Source organism: Galleria mellonella, unplaced genomic scaffold (assembly GCF_026898425.1).
Source record: "Galleria mellonella isolate WM207_F2 unplaced genomic scaffold, CSIRO_AGI_GalMel_v1 utg300, whole genome shotgun sequence".
In the NCBI taxonomy this organism is placed as follows: Eukaryota; Metazoa; Arthropoda; class Insecta; order Lepidoptera; family Pyralidae; genus Galleria; species Galleria mellonella.
In genome coordinates this window covers 3,429,823-3,450,812 of record NW_026442068.1, presented here as the reverse complement: position 1 = coordinate 3,450,812, position 20,990 = coordinate 3,429,823, and the positions used below count along the sequence as shown (strand labels likewise).

Below are 20,990 nucleotides of genomic sequence, written 5' to 3'. Positions count from 1 at the left end.
TGGCTAATGACTGGCTTACACTTTCCTGAGCCCACCCGAGACGTAAAAATTAAAGGCTTATCTTAAATTATGCTTAATTGAAGGGTCTAAAAGTACAGATTGAATTTCAAAAGCATTGATTGATAGCTGTACCTCAGCGTAGCGTTTCCGATAATGGTTTGTATAAAAACCGATATTTATTAAGCTAATTAGCATAAGCCGAATTACGATAGGCGTCCGACAAAGGTGTGCTATAAAAATGTTTTACGTTGGTTGAAATCTGTCTAAACACAAATATATATTGTATTAATCGTATATAAATCACAATTTGATAGATTGTACCGCACCATTTTTTTACATAAACTTACATAATTTTTATCATCAGGTAAGAAGCATTAGTCTAAGCAACTAAAATCACATGTGCTCTACACACTTAATATTGATATTCAAACAATTATTATGATAAATATTTGTTAGATAAAATAGATGAGTTGTTTTTGAATAAAAAAAAAATGAGTAATTAGGTATTTTTACGAAATTTACACATTTAAAAACATTACTAGTTATTTAACGGGAACCATTGAATTGAAATATGTACGTAAAAAGCATTCAATATATTCATTTAGAATAAAATAGGTTTAACATGTATAATATATGTATAAAACACTTGTAATATATGTATAATAACATCAACACCTATAACATATAAAAATAATTATTTTCATTTATATCTACTAGTTTAGAATGATTTAGAACTAATAATATGATCCTAAGTAATCTAGCTATTGCTAGCTAATACTTTATCAGGTCGACCTTCGCTCGGTTTCCTTTAGAAACCATCGTGGTTAAGAATTGTTGAAATGGTCACGATGGGCTGATTTGCCTCAATCTAACCTATCAACTCTTACTGGTACCCCGCCAATGTATAGCAATAGTGCAGACGGAGTCATTATTTATTTTCTACTCATTAAAAAAATCAGTAGTCATCATTTAATCTCGAAAAGATAATGACATTTTATAGGTGTGTAACATGATCTTACATATAGGCATAATTTCAGAGTATATGCAAATAATACAACGCAATAAAACGCTAATGTGCAGGGCTCCGATTTCACAACAAATGCCATTAAAATTGACTTTAGAGGTACCATTATATTATAATGGACTACCGAATCGAGGTAATTATATTTATGAAATTATAAATTACTAGCATTTAGTTGTATTTTGTCGTTTATTTTCGAAATTACCTTACTCTAGAATTAAAATATAACTCGCTACAACACTGGTTATTTGTAAACCTAAACAATAATAATAATTAATGCATTATTTAACTACTTTCACTCAACACAGTTCAAAATAAACATTCCTCGTAGAATGTTACTTGAATGTTATGTTTCAAAATTTCATATACAATGAGAAAATACAACAGCTAGGTCCTATGGATGTAACAATAGGCCATTGTTATTAAAAACACTATACAATGGGCTCACTGTTCGCTCATTCTTCACTTAATTTCAACTTAATCCTCCAAATGAAGGGACGTCTGAGTGGCGATCCGTGAATTTCTAACAAACACCCTTAGCGGAAACTGTATCGCCTTAATTGGTCCAACAAAAACTTATTGACCCTTGAGAAAGTTTAGTATAAAGGAATTCTGTTCGATCTTATTAACAGCTGGTCCTAAAACAAAGAACACTATTTTTTTGTTTTCTTTCACATGTATATTGTTAGGCTTGTGCGATATGATATTTTTATAGTTTTATGCCACTTCGAATATTCTGAATTTCAATAGAAGTTTATGAAAAGGTAATTACCTTTAACCTTTCAGCAAAACTTGGTTAATGAGTCTTATTGATATAATCAGAAATAACTCTAAATTATATTAGTAATAAATGAAAACATTTAATCAACTAATCTACTACTGTATAAAAACATCGGTAGACTTTACAACTATGTCTTCTAATCGAGTAATTATAACTTTGTTCTTTTTTTTATTAAATCTCATTAAAATTGAATATACAACATAAACATAATTTATCTCTTGCAAACATAATATAAAACTCGTAAACATTAAAAGATTACTTGAAATTTAAACGTCGTCTTCTTACTGGGATAAACTGATTTTATAAACGATGAGAGGAGGAATATGGCCAATGAAAAGACAATATGTCACCATTAAGATCATTACGTCCCGGGGGACTCTTGAGAATGGAACTTTCACAAAGGTGGTGGCAAAATTGTCCTGGCCAACATCAAAATAGAGATGGCTATCGAATGTGGGCGGAACGAGACAGTTAATTCTAATTATGGCGGTATTGTGAGGAATTTTATTGCTATCTCATTGGCACGCTCATTACTGTGGCGAATGGCGAAGTCTGTAATTGTACCCTATTGTATTCGGACGCCATTTTTCTGCGGACCGTGTGAATCTGGGACAGGGGATGTCGTAATTCGCGTGAAGTTCCTGACAACTTTTCGCTTAGACTGATTTTAATATTAGCGATTTTTAACATTTTTGCTTAATTATTTTTTCTTTTTTGGAACAATGGATTAACAATATGTAAATCTAATGGAGTTTAATCGATATGCAATCATTATTAATTAGTTATATTCATTTAAATAAGCCTGAAAATAAATACAGAATAGCGATAAGTTATCCAATTGTTAAATGCAACATTGCTTGAGATAATCTTTTTTATATACAATAATATCGGACAGATAAAATAAATTATTTAATCTATAATCACTAAACTTAACTAAATAAAAAATAATAATAAAAACCGCATATTTGTCAGTTTGCTTGTCATTTAAAGTATCATAAAAAATATTCTGATAAAATTAAACCATTTTTGCCAATTAGCTAAGACTAAACGAACATTTAACTAGACTAAATTGTAACGTTGTACATTTGATATAAACGTAGAGAAATAAAAAAAATCTTTTTCCCACTTTAAAACTCTATCTTTTGTGTCGAGAGTTAACAGTAATGAGATTTAAAATGTTAAAAATACCAATTGCCAATTAACAACGAATGCATATCCAAACTCCTAGATTTAGTTCTCGTAGAAGAAACAACGAAATCCTTGAACAAACAACTGCGAGTGCAATGGTCGTTCAAATTAACGGTCCCTAGGGATTTGCTAAAGGGATAACAAAATAAATAACTGCCGTTATTGTGTATCTATTTTGGGTGTACGTTGAGTTTTTAGACAGCCACTGATGGACTCTGAAGTTTCATCGCGGCCTGTCGGAGCGATTAGCGCTCTGGCAGCTAATTTATATACTCAACTTACAGTGCTATTCCCGGAGGGATGACCACAGAATGAACTCTCACTAGAAGTGGCATTTTTTCCAGTATTTTTTTAATTTTTATTATAGTTATATTTTGTTATAATTATTTGTTATTTTTATTACAGCCTTAACAGTTTAAGCAATAGTAATTTAATTTGGTGTACAACAAGTAATGTTTGGGATGGAAAAGGACATGTATTACTTTTTATCTCAATACATAAATATATACAGGTTACGCAGACAAAGTAACGGGAAAAAACCAGTAATATAATGAATATGAAAGTTTATAAAGATGTTTGGATTATTAATCAGTCAAACCATCGGAGAAATCATAACCTAAATGGGTTAAAAGAATATGATTTATATTAATTAATACAATATCCCTTATATATATAAAGGACATAAACGTCCACTCTCCATTACTTAAATGTCCAACTGATGTACAAAATGTATTACATTGTCAATAAATATATTTCGCTAAAACCAATGCATTGCCGTACTCAGAATGCAACAAACAGAGTCATTATCGAGCATAATGCTGGCAGCTGCGCGATCCTTACACCTCATTGCTTTTTCCGTGACATTGCACGACGCCATAAAAGATATTGAATTTTGTAATAATATTAGCAAGTATATCCTGATTTGTTGCTAAATATATATTCATATATTTGCAATGAAATATATAGGTAGGATAATATATAAAAAAATATACATATATTCATTTGTAACATTGTAATAAGATGATAACCCAATGAAGTAACTTTAAAAAATTCTAATCGCTTTTATTATTGTTCATATTTTATATGATATCTTTACCACTTTTGAAACGATATTCATAATTATTTCTAATCCGCAGAATGTACTACCTTATTGATGTAAAAGAATCATATACATAATAATCAATGAGAACAATAGTGCCACTTCTAGAAGTTTCTAAACAAACGACATCCTTTTAGATCGTAACATGAAAGTCGAACACACCGCAATGAACCCCTTTCTCGCTAAATCTGGAAGCAATTTTTGGAATGGACTTTCTTGACAAACAATTTGAACACAAATTGGTACAACATTTTACCTATTAATGGCCTTGTTAAGTCTTTAAATATTTGACGTGCCGCCGCGGAGAACAATTCGGTAATAAAATTTAAAGTACTCCATTTCTACGGTTGAATATTTTACATTCTTTGGTCATCATCTGGAAACGCTTAATGTGAGTGTAAAAGTTTAATTATGGACAACTAATTTAGATATCTCTTTGAATTCATGAAATGGTCAGTAAAACCAGTTTTCTAGTAGACATAACATATTTGTTTACAACATTATTAAATTTATTTAAAATACAAATAATGTTATTACTCTTTTTATACTCGTATTCCGTATATGGATAAATCCTTCTAGCAGTCACTTATCATGTTTAAAGCTACGTATACTCACGAAAATCGTTATTCCAGACCATCTCCCTAAAAGCTGCGTGTGTGCAATGCATACCATAAATTATGGTACGACGACGCACTAAAATAGCGTAACACCCCAACGGCATGGGAACGGTCGCCTCGACCCCACAACCTCACGCTAAATGCCTACAAATCTGTCGTTTGCGTCCAAATCAAAAAGACATCGGGTGACTCGATCCAACTCCGATTAGCGACGCCAGTTCAATAAACAATTTATAAGGGCCAAAGAAATTTCTCAAACGCAAATGATAAATGCATCAGTCACGCGATAAAAGAGCTGCGTAAATTGGAACGAAGCAGAAGCTCGAACAATGAGTGAACCAGGGACGCAGCCGGAAGCATCGCGGATTTTTCACTGTTATCCCAATAACAATGGAAGTCAGCTTGAATACTTACCTAGCTGCATGGAGTCTTTTGTTTAATTAATTATCCAACGGATGGAATAATTAAGCTCGAAGCCGTGATTAAACTGGTGAATTCTAAAACATTATTAATATCAGGTGTACATTGTTTTGTTGCTCAATGAAGGTTATTATCCCCGTGTAAATTTATTACACGAGTTTTATCAAGGGCCCCCCAGTGTAGGAAATTATTGCAAGTTCAAGAATGTAATTAAGTTTGTATGTTCGCAATAATATTTAGGTGTCGTAAATTTATGCTTGCGCCGAATTCAATTATTGGGGTGATACAAACTGTTGATCGGTCATCGGTCACTTTCTGACAGCAGTCTCCATAGACTGGGAGCCAATCGAGCGGGTACAACTATGCTATGGTTTCATGGTACCACGTCATCAATCAGAGATCATTCGCAATACAGATGATAATGTATCTACAACAACCCTGTATTTAATTGGTGATGGATCACAGCGAATTTCACGGTCGAATATCATATTTCGCGTAAAGATTTTTTTCATCCGCTCCGACCGTGCATATTCGATACGGATTTATTATTTTCATCTTTACATCTTACCCTCTTTAGGGCTCGGAAGCGATACGTAAAATGACGGAAGAAGTGAAGGGCGGTAATGGGGGAAAATTGTACTTTATTCGATTTTGATAGACTTGATGGTGGATTTAGGTCCCGCTGTCACTCAAGGGTTTGACGAGCTGAGTTTTTTACAGAATATGTTAACGACATTTAATATTAAATTTATTCTTTTTTTCTGTTGCCGTGAAAAAGTGTCATTGTTATTATAACTATGACACTTTTTCACTAATAGTATTAGTGACTAGTTACTGCTATGCTATTTTATTCATTTACCTTAAATTCTTAAGTACATTTTCATTAAACGTTTAGTACAAAATTAACAGACATACTCATGAATATAAATCTTTATATTTAATACGAAATGTGAAAACACAACTACATTTATAAATAGTTTTTACCCGAGATTTCATCCGCGAGTCCAAGGTGTCAAAATAAATAATTAATATCATAATAAATAATGGGCTGGTCACATAGCTCGTAAAACCGACAACCGATGAGGAAGAAAGGTTCTTGAGTGGCGACCCTATACGGGCAATCGGAGTATAGAACGACCTTCCTCTAGATGGAGTGACGACCTCAAATATATTGCAGGGAGTCTGTGGATGTAGGTGGCTCAAAACCGTTCCTTATGTCCATGGGGAAGGCCTCTATTCAGTATGCTGCAGATAATGGCTGCGATTAGGCAGATAATAATAATGGCTGAGATGATGACAATGATGTAGTACATTTGATCAATTATCGAAACAATTGTTTAACCTTTCACGGCATCAAACAAACAAACTCATTTTCACATTTCTGTTTTTTTTATGCAACTTAAAAGGGCAACAAACTCCATGCGTTGGCATTCCTGAGGACTCATGTGTTATTCTTCTGTATCCTGTAAATTCACTGCCATATCCCACCCGTCAAATCGAAACACAGCCATGCAAACACAACTGCTTCATGGTAGAAACACGAATGGGACAGAGGTGCCCAAGCAAATGACTTTTGTACAGTCTCTCTCTGGTCTGGGAAATATTAATAATGATTTCCTAAAAAAACATTACTTCAAGTTCATTATACTATATAGTTAATTTTTAAAACAACATACCTACCACCAAGCCTGGCTTAATGTCGGTTATAAAAGTTTATAATATTTTTTTAAAGCGGCCTTATCTTAGTTACACAGGACTTCTGAAGTAGCATTTCACTAATATTTGTTCTCACGATAAGCCATTCTAATATAATTCAAACAACTTTATAATCTTACTTAATTTTATAGCACTAAAAATTAGGTTTTCGTGTAATGTTGTCTTCATTGCTGAGAAAGATTTATTTTAGACAAAAATAAATTTTTTCTTCACCTTTAATGAACGTCATTTTTTAATTTAAATTTTTTATTTTGTTTCAACCGTGAAGCAGTCGTGTTTGAATGGCTGTGTTTCGGTTTGAAGGGTGGGATATGGTGTGAATTTACTGGGTACAGAGGAATAACATCTGAGTCCTCAGGAGTGGCAATGCATGGGGGTATCATGGGCGAAACAGTATATTCTGTTATATCCATGATACTGCTCATGTCTATAGCCGACGGTTACCACTTTCCATCAGGTGGGCCGTCAGCTTGTTTGCCATTCTAAGTTGTATAAAAAAAAATTATCAAAATAAACTCACTACACTAGATAGTTCTTAATAATTATCAACTTGTTGTAGGTATCATTTACTCTCAATTACGTAGACGATTTAATTGTGATAAAGGGTGATTTACGAGTAATTTGTAACACTTTGTCGATAAACCATCTGTTGATTTAAGACTGTGTTGTTTAATTTACAGTGTCCAAATAGATACAAGCTCTCCGTTAGTTTTGGAAGCGATCGCCCACATTACCAATTACCTATGCGATAAGGGACTTATTTATGAACCAGACGGCTGTCGCCTTATTCGAATACAAAATTAAAATTCATTGTTTCTGTTATCCTGGTAACGAAAGAACCGAGGTCACGAGATATCTTTGCTTTATCTGTAAACAAGAATAGGCTTTTAAAGAGGAGGGCGCAGCTGATAGCGAAGCGGGTGAATTACTTGACCTTTCCCATTCAATATTCTAGAAAATTCAACCCATTGATCCATTTATTCTAAAGATAACTTTGAACGTAACTTTGAGCCTCAGACGAATTCAGAATTTGAAAGTACTTCAAATAGTTCTAAATTTGAATATGAAATAACAATAGATGATAACAATTCGGTTCTATTATAACTTTTATACTTAATAATAACCATATTGTAGAAATTTCATTTTAGTAACTTTGTATGTAAATTTGATGATTGTTTAAAAGTATATGAATAATGTAAAGAAACATTTGCAACAACATATATGCCATATAAATATGTATGGAAAGTAACGGTGCCTATATCTTTTTTAGTTTCCGACATTTTGCAAACGGCAAGGATCTTGAGCGACGGTACTCGGGCGTTTAAGTAGGACGTAGCAGTCATCTGTTGTAAATATGCGCATATTTCTATATTGTATGTTAAACAAGAACACACAAATAGATGTACTCAATATGAAATGGGATGCATCCGTTCAGTAACCGATGACCTTTGACACTGCTGTGACAAGATTTAAAGCATTATGTAGTAACATTGTTTCGTTGTAAGTGAATGTACTCGTATAGTTCATCTTCTGTATAATCTGTATTGTGCCCTTTTATCTGAATAGAATACAGGAATCAAGTATGGTCTACGTGCGTAAGTTATAACTAGTTTGTATGGGACTGGTTTATTGTTCTGATTTTCGAGGTCCTGTGACAATCGCTTTATAAAATAACAGTACTTTTACTAACTACAAGGTTATACAACAAACATTGTCATTCTTGGAATGATGTAAAATGTGTGAAAAAGTACTCATAACACAATTTTTTTTTTCATTTCGCTAAAGACCAAATAATAATTACTATGTATACTATAAGTATCACATTATATAAACATAATTCATGCTTATAAATGTGCTACTTACAGAATTTTAGACTAGTCAAAGAAAAAAGTGTACGCGACTGTACCTTTAAACATAGAATACATTTTGTTCGTTGTTAAGATGTAAGTAACATGAGCTTCGTTTCTTTAAATCTATGGGTGTGAAATGCATCAGTGAAGGTTGCTTTCTAGTTTTTTTTACTTGCAGTTGAATGAACATATTATTATGTTGCAATATAAAACTGAAACTTTGATATTTTACAAAAATATTTTTACACATTTAACGATTGTGAATAAAAGTAAAAAAATAATATAAAATATAAAACTTATACATTTAGTAATGTTAAATTGTTCTAAAAACATCATTGGATGATTTTTTTTATTTTATATTATGCAACTTAGAACGACAAACAAGCTGACGGCCAATCTGAAGGAAAGTAATAACAGTTACTTATAAACATGAAAAGTACCGTGGATATAACTATATATGTATGTATGCTGTGTCGTCCACGATACCCTTCATGCGTATATGTTTATACTCTACCAAAATGGATCCATATTTTTTTTTAAAACTATTAAAAAATATTTTAAATAACAACGTAAATGTAGATAATAATTTTTCATTCTCAGAATTTTATGAAATATAACACGTATTTTTCAAGACAATTTATAAAAGTAAACGAAAATGCTCAGTATCGGATATCGCGATATAAAATACTAATGTATCTATTTGTAACGACCGCATGTTTCCGGCTTTTTTCTCAGGCTAGCAATTAAAGGAAGATTTGTGATGCGTCGGCACAAACGCAGCGCTTTATTGGCTTAGCTTACACGCTGTAAGCGGCTAATGGGGTTATTTTTAAAATATTCTTAAAGTTTTTATTAAAAAAATTAATTATATTGTCCATATATTTTTAAAAATATAATATTATGTCGAAGTCCTTATAATTATTATATGTGCTTGACATCATTACTTGTCAGTTTGTTTTTATAATATAGTCAATAAAGTTTACACGTCAGTGTTCACAATTTTAACAATTATAAGTACTCCTATTAGGATATTAATTATAAAAAATTGTCTCAAAAAAAGGTATAACATAATAGTGGTGGTAAATCAGCTGTGTATACTTGTTTTCAACCAACTTCAACAATAAGGAGGTTCTCAATTCCGTTTTTTTTTTATTAATCACCTCATAACTCCGTCCGAAAATACTTTTTTATTTGAAAAAATATTCTTTCAGATTGAAAATTCTCATAGAAATTTTATCAAAATCGGTTAAGTAGTTTAGTTTCTAAATCAAAACTATTCTACAACAACTTCTATTGTAGCCAAACCAGTTAGGTTTGGCTACAATAGAAGTTGACTTTTTTGTGAAATACAATGTTCCTTTTGTTATTTTTTTCTATAACATAGGAGGCAAACGAGCATGCGGCTCACCTGATGCTAAGTGACTACCGCCGCCCATGATTAACCACTACACCAAAAGCATTGCAGGTGTGTTGCCGGCTTTTAAAAAAGGAATATGCTTATATTTAGATTTCTCAAATACAGAATTACGTATTTTATAATATTTTCAGTCATATTCTTTGCATCTTATGTGAAGGTAATAAAATTATAATTACAGTTATAGTTAGATACATATAGATTTAAAGCAATAGTATCAAACTCTACACGTAATTGGGTATTTTTTTTTAATTTAGATTTTCACGTTGCATGATTTATAAGAGATGGGAAATTACCTGATTATTTAGATAACAACTAATTGTTTATTAGGAATATTTTATCCATGAGTAAAATATTCCCATGTACTTGCAAAACATGTAACGTGCAACTATAGTTTTATGTTTTAATTATAATATTTTATATCTTATCCGAGTATGCCTTAAATGTAAGCGTAAATATCACTGTAATATAATTGTACCTTTATGGGTTAAGTACTTGACAATAAAATAAATATTATATTACTATCATTATATTATTATTATAGGGGTCTTATGGTGTCCGGACTAAACTTTACGTAGAGTTTTGTTTCTTATGAAACAAAAAAACATGGAAAGATAAATCAAAATATTTAAATTCTGTCTACAAACTGAACAAACCTAGTCTGCGCAGGTTAAAAAGTGGCCATATTACCAGAGGGAGACTTTGTACAATAGTCACTTGGGCACCTCTGTCCCATTCATGTTTCAACCGTGAAACAGTTGTGTTTGCACGGCTGTGTTTCAGTTTGAAGAGTGGGATATGGCATTGAATTTACAGGGTATAGAAAAATAATACCTGAGTCCTCAGGAATGGCAACGCATGAGGGGTAGACGTGGGCGAAACAATATACTCTGTTATGTCCATGGTACTGCACATGTCTATAAACGACGAATACCATTTTCCATCAAGTAGGCATTCAGCTTGTTTGCCATTCTAAGTTGCGTAAAAAAAATTTAAATATTGTAGAGTGAGATTAACTTAAACTTAAAAAAAAATACTTAAAAAGTAAGAGTGAAATTGATTAGTATATATTTATAAGGTAACATAATTATTAAAATATTTAATTAAGTATTACCTATATCTATATCTCAGATATATCTGGTTAAACATATTCAATATCTGCTTTTTCCAAAGGATCTAAAAGTCATTCATAGTTGCGCTGTGACGAAGTACGACTACATGCTGATATTGGGTGCAACTCTCTAATTACAATATAATACTTTGACCAATGGATTTGTCATAGAATTTTAATTCAAGGTTCATTTTCTCTCTTGAACTTTGTCCTTTTGTGAGGATGAAAAAAAAATTACTAGTTTTTTGTCATATTGTAGTAGTACTTGAGTTGTATAAAACCTTCGGTCTTAAAAAAAGTAGTGATACATTTCATTCTTACTCCGGTACCCATAATATGTAAATTCAAGTTCAAGTTTTATTTTTAAAGTAAAACTGTTGTAAAGAACAGGTAAATAGATTAGCATACAAACAGAATCATTAAAAGAATAGACCTTTTTTGGGAGGTTTTGAAATGAACATATCTAAAATAAAAACTTTCTTTGATCTTTCTAACCTATATCGCTATTTTATTCGCTTGTCTCTCATATATTCTTTAGATTTAAAAATGTTAATTAATCGCGACACTACGGCGACATTAAGTGGAGTACGAGTCGTCCGGAAGTCGGGTTTTTCGGGTCGGCTCTCGAGGGCCTTGCAAAAATATCTACGAATACAACTTCTTTCATAAGTACGTTTTGACATCCTTTTGCAGATATTTTTTACAATGCCCTGCCACTTGAGCCTGCTCGTACTGTGCTCGTTGTTCATACATTCATATTAAATAAATTTGATGACTCTCATTCATATCATAAAACAAAATTAATTCAAGGTTTCAAAATTTACACCCTTATTTATGGATATTTTAATTCATTATATAACACCAAAAATATGTGTTTAATTAAGATAAATGTAAATTAAATAATATAATAATAGCGATAACAATAAAAAATACTAGGATTTATCTTTAATAAATATTAATTTATTACAATTATTTACATTGATTTTACTATCGTTCGAGTCATAGTTTTATTATACTTATCTCTGTAGATAGTATAATGTATTAGAATTTTGCTCCATAAAAAAGAACGACTTTAAATGCAACAAAATTAGTATCTCTACTATGGCTAAAAAAAGCGTAATTCGTGTATCGATTACAAAAAGAATTATCAAAATAGGTTAATATTGCTTAACAAACAATGAACACAATTGAAATAAGATTCTCATTTTTGAAGTTCACTAAAAAATAACAAGGGCCACGAAAATAACAATAACAAAGATTGAACTCTCATACTCACAATACTTAAAGTAACTTCATATTTGATGAACTTTGCATAAAAACAGTCACAAAACACAATAAATCCAATATAAATGACACTCACATGCGCGCGTTTGAATTTCGCGCCGAAAATAGCGTGGAAGCACGTCAGTCTCACGCAAAATATGGGAGTCAACTAACGTAGTCTGGTTCACAGTCTAGACAAGGGATGGGCAGGCGTACAGCGGGGAAAAGCGGGGGTAAACCAACCCTCGCCAACGTTTGTCCAAAACGACCGACCACAGATATCATAAGGAAATATTCGATTAAGCTGTCAAAGTATAATTGTGTCTATCAAATTAGGCAACACGTTTGTAGTTCATTAAAGCTTTTATGTTGTAATGAGTAGCACGAATATTTCACTTTATCATAGTGTTCGAATTTATTTATATATATTAATGAGAAATGTATCTATTTTAATAAGAAGATAAATATATGTTTCAAATCTAAAATATCAAAGTACAAAATGTACCTAAAATTGATGAAAGCTCTTAATTCTGTAATAAATATATATTTTTCAATATAATATTAAAAATTATGATTTGTTATAATATAAATAGAAAATCAAAGTTACAAAAAGTATTTTATACTGTTTTTATCCTAAATATTACGTTTATAAATACCATATTTCATGATTATTGACTAAACAGTTAAGAAGGTTATAAACAAACTCATTTACATATTTATAATATTTAATAGTAAGAATAGCTAAGTTTAAATAATTAAATGCTTGAATGCTGATTATAGGAGTGATATAATTAAGAAGTGTGTCTTATTTCAACTTCCAAAGATCGGGTCTGAGGTAAAGAAACTTTACGTTCAAAACTTTATTTATCTTTGAACCGTGAAATCTGGGAAATTTCTTTCCTTCTGCCTTTTGAGTTTATAATCTGATATAAATTGAATCTTCCTAATCTTCTTTGCAAAATTGATAGAACTTTGTATGAAAAGTTCATTTGGAACTTAATATTACAAAGTCTTTAATTTGTTTTAATTATTATTTGACGTAGAAATAGGTACCTATAGTAGACGTTTTACGTAACATTATTATATTCCAATATAATTCATAAAAATAATATGACTCATAACATTATTTTCAAGGCGTTATTTTACTAGTAATCGTCACTAACTGTGAGATTTGTTTAATGATTAATCAATACATTCATTTAAGATCACATACAATAAAACTATACGAATTGGATTACTCTGCAACAGTTTAAGGTTAAACATATAAAATAATATATGCATCGACATGACAATCTCCATCAAAAATATTTATTATTATGTAGTAATTTCAATTCATCTTGACAAACTAAGTTAAAGAAAATTAAATTACTATTTATATATGTTGCTTTGTTTAAAATATTTAACTCTATGTAATCAAGGACTGTTTGTTATTCCTGAAATCAAATTTTGTTGAATGACAATATTTATCTCAAATGAAGCCATACTGAGCGATGCTTAAAAATTCAAGTAATGTTCGTTTGAAAATGATCAAAAATAAAATCGAAAGTAACTCGCAGCTTCATCTACATAGAGTGCATTATAAATTATGCCGTAGGATAAAATTTATGGTAACATTATATACCCTTTTAGGTTTCAATCTTCCTTTCTGCCAATTTTTATTCAAACGAAATCAATAGTTTGGTCAGGAAAGCTCTAAAAGCCAATAGACAGATTCACTTTGTATTTTTAATGGCTCGGGAATCATATCATAAAATGGAATAGTCCATCTATCTGTACGGATAGGTTTATAATAAATTGAGATGCTATTAATAAAATGTCTGCATCGCCAGTGCAGCAACTATAAGAGCGATCTGTATTGATCTAGTTTAAATATAGCACGTACTGGTACTTCCTGGAGAGAGGTGGTGAAATGCTAGGGTAGAGAGGAACTAAATCTAAATTATGCATTTCGTAGAAATGTGGAACAACGAATTTGAAATTTTGGTATATTTTTAGTTTTAATCATTTGTGGAAGTTTTCAGATTTTTTTATCTAACTTTTAATAGTAAACCAGCTGATGGTCTACCTGATAGAACGTGGTAATCGTCGCCTATACACAAGCACATTATTATGTATATTACAGATTACTCAAATGTACACACACCCATGGTTTCACTCATGCAGTACCTCTCATACCTCAGGACTAAGCTACTTAATAATATCAATGCCTATGTACCCTACCATTTCACTACCATATGCTCCCATTGGGACATGCAGAAACAAAAGAACGCCAAATATTCCGATTCAAACAAACCTCTTTCGCTTATTCCGCGTTAATTAATACATTCATGCAAGCTCGCCGTTTTCGAGTGCTTTTAACTTGGACCTTTTTCAGCACATCACATATTTGGTTAATGTACATTTTTCTAGAACAGCTTATGTAAGTATTTTTACTTATTCATAACCGATATATCTTTTGAATTCATCATTTCCAAATAAACAAACATACACATAGAGGATGCTATGTGCTTTTTAATCTTTGTCATTACTTACTTTTAGTCCGCAGTTCTCTCTGACACGATTCTTCATTATATTTATATTTTTTATGTTACACTACAAATACTTGACAGGTGGTATGTTACTTTGCTTTGATGTAGTTTCAGGTTTGATTCCCGATTGGAGCAATTTAGGAAACGAGTACTTTTTTCAATTGACACGAGTCTGGGTGTTCTGGGTTGTGCCCTAAGATGTACGTTGCCTATATCCTTATAACACACATCCTAGTTTGAGAACCATGTGCTTGGAGTAATTTTGTCGCACTTACGTATATGAGGTATATATCAAAGCTTTCATTTCTATAGCATTTATCCTACTTTCATGCTTTCTCCGCGATACTCACACTCCACTTACACCTATAACCCAGTCGGCTACACGTAATGAGATTAAACTTATTAATTCCATATTATCCTCGACATACAAGATGCGGGAATGACAAATTGATGTTCATATGACACATCGTTTTAGTAACATTATGTCTATGTTTAAAGAGACACTGAATAATAGAGTGGGAATGATACTGCAGATAATGGTTATTCACATTACTTGCATACTTTCTAAACAATTCTCAGTGACAGTTTTATATTATGTATTATTTTATTTCATTGTAGCGTAATAATCAGGGATACAAGGGTGGATTAAATCCAAATAGGTATCTATCTAGCAGAGGACTGCAATAGGTTTTTTTTATACAATTTAGAATGGCAAACAAGCTGATGGTCCACCTGATGGAAAGTGGTAACCGTCGCCTATAGACATGAGCAGTACCATGGACATAACTGTTTCGCCCATGATACTCCCCATGCGTTGCCATTCTAGGATTCAGGTGTTATTCCTCTGTACCCAGTAAATTCACGCCATATCCCACCCTTCAAACCGAAACACAGCCATGCAAACACAACTGCTTCACGGTTGAAACACGAATGGGACAGAGGTACCCAAGCAATCGACTTTTGTACTATTTTTTTTTTAATTTATTAATATTTTTATGTATCATATCAGCCATTATCCGTCTACAGCTGAATATAATCCATTTTTTAAGGGGTGTTTTGCCAGTATTTGCCACGCTTAGCGGGCGGGATAGCAACCGCAGTTAAGCTGTGGAGATGTTTTAAGAAGGACGCTGCTGCCCATCCGTCGCCCTTCCTTAGTCGATTCTTATGACACCCACCGGAAAGGAAGGAGTCGCCTATTCTATGCCGGAACCACACGGCGACCATACGGGTGTTTGATTTACTGATATTTGTATGTATGCAGTAATAAAATGTTGAGCTAAATAAATACTATTGATGGTGAAGATTGTCAGCATTTGGTGAAGTTAGAAGTTTTTTTTTTTTTATGAATTAATTTAAACGGTCTGAATTTAAATGTAGTAGACCTTTAAATTCAGATCGTCACAATCTGAACATAAGATAAAAATATCTTTGATAAATGCTCTAAATAATAATAAACACACTTTTATTACAAATATAAAAATTTGTAATAAAAGTATGTTCTAAAATTTATAAAAAAGAATATTAAGAATTAAGAATGTGTAGTATAATTTAAGATTTTATTAGATTAAGAATAGAATATTCTATCGTAATAAAATTAATAAGAGAGCAATAGCAGACAATTCCGTGTCCATATCGATTGCCACAATTAATAATACCGCTTGAGAATTGGTGAAGGTATCACGTAACAATGGCGCACAAAAATATACTAGAATTGAAATCATCTTTTTTTTAAAGTTCCTTAATAAAATTTATATATTCCTTCGCAAGCTTATACGCGCGACTTCATCCGCGTGATCAGTATATGTTTATTGACCGGGATGAAAAGAAGCATATATATTTTTCCATCCCACATAATACGTATATACCAAATTTCATAGCAATTGATTAAGCCGTTAGGGCGCTAAGAGATAACTTCAAATTCGAATAATAACAAACAAACTCATTTTTACATTTATAATACTAGCAAAGATCTGGAAACCTTTTAACTAATAGTCGTAAGAAATACATGTTAACCGTTTTAAGTATTCAATAATATAAAATATTGAAATAGATAGATGGTTAGATAGATACTCTTTATTGTTTCTTTTATAAGATTACAATAGTAAATATATTATAAATACAAACAATTACAAGAAAATATTTAGAAAAATAAGACCTATGATTCTTAAAATTATTTAAATAATTACGCTGATAATTGTAAATTGTACGAAATGACCTAAAAAACGTCGTTTTGCCCCATATGACCTTATCAGGATAAAAGAAATTTAGAGCAAACAATATACATTTACAAAATTTCATTAAATATTTTGGAGATCAACGTGAACGAACATCGTGACGCGGGTTTTTTGTGTATTAATATATCAGTATTTTGGTACAGCTGTTTTAGTTTCTGAGAAACACTCAGACAAGAATAATTCTCGGTATAAAATATAATATTTTATATTTTTTATATACTAATGCGTCGCATCAAAAACGACACGTTAATCGTAAAGTTTGCATGTTAAACTAACTCGTAGAGAAGTAACTAATCCCTAGCGCCGAGTTAAGCCCACAAAATCTTCTACGTGATAGAGCTTTTGCCTGTTTACCAGGTCGCCGCCGAGTGCTAGCTAGCTTTATTATCTCCTATGTGTACAAACCAAGTTCATTTGTTTATTTAATAATATTCTCAACCAACTCCATATAAGAGGAGGTTATTGTATATATTTTTTAAACAATAATATTAAAAAAAATTGTACAATTTTACATTTTTTCTGTGTATTTACACAATTATTTCTACAATTATTAAATTTAAGTTTTTAAATAAATAATAAAAAAAAAATAAATAAAATACGAAATTATTGGTTTTATACTATTTTTAACAATAAATTTGATGTGTTACTATTATAAATAACGAAAAAAAATTGAAAATATTTTTAATTAACTTAATGTGATTAACTATTTTTAATTAAGGCTACGGTTTACCATCAGTGAACCTCAGTGATATAAAAAAAAATTGAGAGGGCGACAAACGATTGTGCAGTTCACCTGATGGTAAGTGATCGTCGCAGCACATGCATTCTAATGATGCCAGGGGAGTCGCAAATGTATTGCGTTTCCAAAATATATGTATAGTTATTAAAAAGTATGCTTTATTTGTAAATAACATAATAAATATAAATATTTATTACTTTTTCTCCCGTCTATATTCTAAAAGTTCTGTCCTTTTTATCTTGGTATCATAATTTTAATATAAATAAGGATTGAATAGCTATATCTAAGTACAAACTCGGGGGGGGGGGGGGTCTGTTGGTAATACGCACTACCAGTCCCATTGCTAGCAATATATCCTATTAGGTCAGCCTCCACTTGGACCCCCTGAAAACTATCGTGTTGAATTCCAGGTGTATTCATCAAAATGGGCTAACTGACCTGCCTTTTTATTCTCACCTAACATCTCTCACTGGTGCCCCGCCAGCGTATACCGTTAGCGCAGGCGGGATCACCACTCCATTGTCACCTATTAAAAAAAATATTGAAACTCTATTAAATTGAATCTAAAACGTTTATTATATAAAGTGGATTCCCACAAACCCATTTTCCGTCCTGTAGGAAATACTAATAAGCAAGTCAAATACACTCACGTGAAAAGGTATGCTAATACGGGCAGTCCGATTCGCTACGTCGAAAGTAAACTGCAACGGTCACGATCCGGGAACGTGTCCGAACTTATTAAGGCTTTAATTCATAATTATAGTATAGAACTTTTTTCCTATATACTTTACCTAAGAGACCGGGATAAACAAAAGTTTATATAGTTCTTCATTCCAAGTACTACATATTATAAAATTTTATATAGACTAGTAAAGCAATTTATATGGTAAGAGTTACAAAACAACCTACTTTCAGATTTATAATATTAATAAGGATCTATCTATTTCTATGCCAAGTCTCTTAAGGGATAGACTAAGAGACTCGAATGTCAAAGTCTACCTTATTTTTTTACAAATAAGATAGAGATCTTAATTTTCTATTCTTCTCTCCCCGTGTATAAATATCAACATTACCTATTATTATACCCAATTTTGTTAAAACAATAAAGTCTGTACTAACATTTGCTTTTTATTATAAAGTATAAAGAGACTCTGTTATTACAGGAAAAAATATACATTACAATTACATAACTTATTTTATTACTTATACACAACATGATTTTGTAATTTCACTTTTACTTGTTACTTTTACACAACTCAACAATGTTCTTTCCAACATAATATTTTCTTATTTCTGTGCATAAACATTAAATTGAATAAGAAGAAAACGTAGAACAGCTTGTCTCGCATCTCATTATCTACCAGCGACAATAAACAGGTATTTATTATTAATAATACACATAATCCTTATTTTTTGTCTTCATCATCATTTCAGCCATTATCCGTCCACTGCTGGACATAAGCATCCCCCATAGACTGCAATAGACTGTACTAAAGACTAAAAAAAATAGAATGACTGCGGCTGTTAGAAAACACCTTTAGGAGTCACGTCCACTATATGTACCTTTATTATGTATATGAATATTAAATAAATTAATATAATAAATAAAAGTTACCAAATTATCATAATGAAGCAAGAGATCTGAGGCAGTGAAATATCTAATATTTTCGTAATGCTGTATCGGGCTATATTCACGTGTACGCTCTGTGACTTGAGCTTTGGTGTAATTTACCTTGTGCGTTGTTAATTCAGCACAAAGGAATGGAATTTTCAGTGTTTATAGTACAACAGTGTACAAAAGCGTTAAGTTTTCACAGTGGAGCTACGATGTGAAGTGTAGGAATTAGGCAACGTACGTGAGTGTCCACTCTGAATTACTATGTTCATGCATGAATCGCTTGACCGCGCTGCAACGAATGCCAAGTAACATATAACCGTGCTTCTAGATTCTTTGGTAATATTATGATTTATTATGGCATAGTAGACTTGTTGAGCTCTAAAATAGGAAGAAGTATAACAGTATCTGGCTTATTCGTCATAATCCTAACGTTTACCTTTTTTTTTATGAAACCTAGAATGGCAAACTAAGTGACAGCCCACCTGATGGAAAGAGGTAACCGCCGCCTATATATACATGAGCAGTATCATGGACATAATAGAATATACTGTTTAGCCCATGATATCCTTTCTCCGTATTTCCTCTGTACCCTGTAAATTCACTGCCATATCCCACCCTTCAAGTCGAAACACAGCCATGCAAACACGACTGCTTAACGATTGAAACACGAATGGGACAGAGGTACCTAAGCAAACGACTTTTGTACAGTCTTCCTCTGGTTCCGTTCTACTTGTAGGGTTTAGTCTGTTCAAATTACTTTATTATATTATTATTTTATCAGCCGTTAACTATTCTCTGCTAAAGATAGGACTCCTTTATAAAGGGGGTTTTGCCAGTAGTTACCACGCTTAGCACGCTGGTTGGCAATCGCAGTTAGACTTTGGTCATATTTTAAAAATAATACTGCTGCCCATTCCTCTACTATTGAAATCCCTTAATCGCCTCATACGACACCCACAGGAAAAGAAGAGGTATAGATTTGTATGTCTATACTATTTTTATCTCTACATTTTAATTTTTGTAAAGAGGAGTCATTTGCTTAACAGATATTTAAAAAAATAAACTATTAAAAAAGTTTGCATATAATGTTAGTTATATATCGTCACACAAAATTCAAGACTTGTAAAATCAAGTTTTATTTTGGTTCATATTTTAAAAGAGTCCCTGCAAAGTATTCTTATAATACAAGACAAATGAAAACAACTTCACTTTTCATTTCTCTCTCTGTTTACAAGATTCTTGGAACAACTCCAAAGTTTCACTACCTACCTCATTAACGGAGTAGTGTTAATGCTGAATGTCCGTGAAATGAAGGATACTTCACTTGCCGTTTTATTTTTGTCTCTTTATTGCGTCCTTCGTTAAGCCTGAGAGGTTATTTGGCGGAC

At 31.8% G+C, this 20,990-nt stretch overlaps 1 protein-coding gene across 3 annotated transcripts in view; it reads right to left on the bottom strand.

Moving 5' to 3' along the window:
• The window catches only part of LOC113515249 (roundabout homolog 1-like), a 63,641-nt gene that overhangs the window by 31,078 nt on the left and 11,573 nt on the right, over positions 1-20,990 (bottom strand). Inside the window, exon 1 of one of the 3 annotated variants that reach the window (XM_031907609.2) lies at positions 12,494-12,657. The exons of the other annotated variants lie outside the window; for them this stretch is intronic. The gene's annotated coding sequence lies outside the window, so the exon portion shown is untranslated. Of the gene's footprint in view, positions 1-12,493; positions 12,658-20,990 lie in introns of those variants that run through there. 3 annotated transcript variants of the gene reach the window in all.